The following is a 3809-nucleotide window of genomic DNA, read 5'->3' on the forward strand; positions in this document are numbered from 1 at the left end:
TGATTGGTAGACAAGAGGCACGATTTAGTTGGCAACACTGACACTGGCAATTCCATCCTTCCCTCTCCAAGATGGAATACAGTGAGAAATGCCAAGGGTAGTCTTCAAGCATACAGTTTCTTCATATCTCTCACAAGCCTAACCAACAGCTGTTACCTCTTACCTTTGAAGACTACACCCTTCGTCCCCCTTCACCTGTCGACATTCTTGGTCTAATTTATCTGATCTCCAATGCAACTCCCACAGCGCCTTCATTACTAAAGCTACCCCCATGAAGCCCACTCTCTTCAGTGACAAACGCTTATTTCCCCTTCACCAGCCAATACCTTCTATAAAGCCCAAGTCTGCCCAAGAGGCATCTCTCTCACTCTCCCGGATAGGATACAAGAAAAAGCTCGTCATCTGATAAGTAACCTCTCTCTCCATTACAGCCTTTCTTGTCTCCCTATTTCCTTGATATTATGATCATTGCTCCTCTGATTTCCTTTCTTATTTCTTCTAAGTTCCAAATATATCATCTTCCTTCTCTACATCCTTACAGTTGAAATCAAAACTCATTGCATTCTCTCTTACTTCAACTCATTCTTTCAAAACTGTGGAAATCCTTATCTCTCAGTCTTCTCTTCCATCTACAACCTTAAGGTTTCAAAAATCCAAGCTTGATGCCACCCAAATACTACTTTCCGATTTATTTTCTGTTCTCTCCCAGTCTTTTCACCCTTGGTGAAGTCCTGCACCGTGGGTCTAGACTATCACAGGAACAGGAGTAGGCCATTCAGCCACTCGAACCTGTTCTGCCATTTAATTAGATCATGGCTGATCTGTACCTCATCTCCATGTATCCACCTTTGCTCCATATTCCTTAATGCCTGTGTCAGCCGTGGCTCAGTGTGTAGCACTCTTGCCCCCGAGTCAGAAGATGGTGGGTTTGAATCCCATTCCAGACACTTGAGCACAAAATCCAGGCTGGCACTCCAGTGCAGTACTAAGGGAGGTGCAGTTACTGTACTGTCAGAGGTGCGGCCTTTTGGATGAGATGTTAAACCGAGACCCTGTCAGGTGGATGTAAAAGATCCCATGGCACTATTTTGAATAAGAGCAGAGGAGAATTCTCCCTGATGTCCTGGCCGATATTTCTCCCTCAACCAACATCTAGTCATTCATCTCTTTGCTGTTTGTGGGAGCTTGCTGTGCACAAATTGGTTTCCTACATTACAACACTTTAAAAGTACTTAATTGTTTGTAAAGGGCTTTGGGACGTTCGGAGGTCATGAAAGGCACTATATAAATGCAAGTTCTTTCTTACCCACCAAAAATCTGTCGATCTCAATTGAGCCAAATTTTCACTATTCCTTCACCTGGGTTTCTCAAATTAAAAAAAAAATCTAATTAACCAGAAAAGTTTCTCCTTGTGACAGGGGGTTGTCACCACCCTTGCACTACCTACCACCTGTGACTGAGTCAAGAGAGAAGCCAAACCATCACCCTCTCAACAGCAGCAGGCATGAATGGACAGCCAAGTCTTTTATTTTAGAAGTCATTTTCCACCTTTGATCCTTCCAACCTTTGGACTCCGCGGACATGGAGGGGACCAGGAGGTGCAGTGAATTAGACACGGCTCTTTCACCTCGAGGACATGGATTCAAATCCAGCCCAGACTGACTGCATTAAGGTCCTCTTGGTGTGTAGGTGTCCTAAATGAAACGAGTTTGGGACAGTGGCTTGCTGGTTACCAGTGGGGAGAAATCAAAGGTAGAAAACTGCCCATCTGATGTGTGTGCTCCATAGTTTGGAGCTCCTTGCTCTACAGTGTATGGTCACAGGTCACCTGCCCCCAGAATTGTGCGTGTGTTGGAGGGGGGTGGTGATTTCCAGCAAAAAAAATGTTTTTGTCTGTTTTTTTGTTTTTCATACAGACCCCAGCATCTGCAACATTTGACTCCTTGTGACCCCACCTCAGTGTTCTTTGATGTAATGTTTTCCTGACTGACCTGTTTGGACACCATTTACACCTTTGATTGCTGTGATTATCTCTCTGCCGAGGTGTGATAAATGGCAGTTAGAAAGATTACCTGTAAACATCTGACATTATTCTCTGACTATATAAGCTGTGTTTTTATGCATCTCTCCACTTCACCTGACGAAGGAGCAGCGCTCCGAAAGCTTGTGATTTCAAATAAAACTGTTGGACTATAACCTGGTGTTGTGTGGTTTCTTACATTGGAGGGGGGTGGAAGAGAGTGGGTGGAGCGAGAGAGGGAGTGCAGGACACCTGTTCCCCCTCGAGCCCAAGATAGTGCATGTGTGTGCTGCAGATCACCTGCCTTCCCTCCGACCTGAGGATACAGAGTGTGATGTGGGTCACAGCTCTCACAGCTGCCCTCTGACCCCTGACCCCTTTAGTTATGGAGTCCTGGCAAAGGGTCTCTACCCGAAACGTTAGCCTGTCCTTTCCGTTCAAGCCCTGCTATGTATCTTCAGCTCCTTCTGCTTTTATTTCCGTCCCGACATGCACTGATCAGATTTAGGAATAAATGAAGATAAACAATCTCAGTAACTAATCACAGATGGCTAAATCCAAGTCTGCATCGCCAGGAGCCCAGGTTTAATTATTCACCACATCAACTCGCCTCGCTCAATCCAGCGACACCCACCCGCCCCCCGAGCAACACAATCATCACTTTGCATTTACTCTGCACGTCAGGCGAATTCTCCTGGCAAGTTACTGCAAGCAGCCCTGTTAAAGAGACAGTCCTGATCTTGTACCGAGCGTTACCATGGCCCTCATGGTCGATGCTGCGTGTGTGTCGTGTCTTGCAGAATGCGAAGCCCCTCTTGCTGCACGGAATGAATTTGAATCGTTTTCTTCTCATAAGAGTCATAACGGCACAGAAGGAGGCCATTCGGCTCATCGAGTCCGTGCCGGCTCTCTGTAGAACAATCCAGTCAGTCCCATTCCCCCGAAAAGCCAGCCCGTAGTCGGCAGGATTCGAACCTGCGCGGGGAGACTCCAATGGATTCCCAGTCCATCACCTTAACCACTCGGCCACGACTATCGACAAGATGAACAGATTCGAATTCTGGCAACTTCTCCCCAGTTTTATTCCTTCCACCGCACGAAAGTGCTGATTCTAGTTGGGGTACAGCACAGACCGTCCTCCGCTACCTCTCCCAAGGGGCCAGTTTGCGTGTGCGACCCTGGACAGCGAGCGGCAGCAGGCTATTTGACCATGGAGCCAGCGCATCCAGGGAATACTGGATGGCAATTCGGGCCCAGGAACAGTGGCTAATTTCCCGCCCCCCCCTCACCCTTCCCTAGCCCTATCGCAGTACCCCATTAACTGCAGAGGTTAGCTATCTCAGCAGACATGATCCAAACTGGGACTGTGCACCACATTGCAGTTATTCACGGAGCCACCGGGGGAGCTGTAGCTAGAATCCTCTCAGTCCCACAGTAACACTCTGAAAGGCACAAGTGATGTCCTTGTCCTGCGTGTTTACAAATCATAGAATAGTACAGCACAGAAGGAGGCCATTCGGCCCATCGAGTCTGCGCCAGCTCTTTCGAAGAGCAATCCAGTTAGTCCCACTCCCCCAATCTTTCCCCATATCCCTGCAATTTTTTCTCCTTCAAGTATTTATCCAATTCCTTTTTGAAGGCTACTATTGAATCTGTTTCCACCGCCCTATCAGACAGCGCATTCCAAATCCTAACCACTCGTTGCATAAAAAAGTTTTCCTCATGTCGTCTCCTGTTCTTTTGCCAGTCGCCTTAAATCTGTGCCTCTAGTTATTGTCCCTTCAGCCAT

The 3809-nt window shown here is 47.3% G+C and overlaps 1 non-coding gene across 1 annotated transcript; it reads right to left on the minus strand.

Moving 5' to 3' along the window:
• Positions 1-2974: 2974 nt before the first annotated feature.
• Positions 2975-3056, minus strand: trnap-ggg (transfer RNA proline (anticodon GGG)). Its single transcript has one exon. It is a non-coding gene; the product is annotated as a tRNA-Pro (tRNA).
• Positions 3057-3809: the final 753 nt, after the last annotated feature.

The sequence above is a fragment of the Somniosus microcephalus genome, chromosome 21 (genome assembly GCF_052327205.1).
Source record: "Somniosus microcephalus isolate GS21.2 chromosome 21, FLI_Smic_1.0, whole genome shotgun sequence".
NCBI lineage: Eukaryota > Metazoa > Chordata > Chondrichthyes > Squaliformes > Somniosidae > Somniosus > Somniosus microcephalus.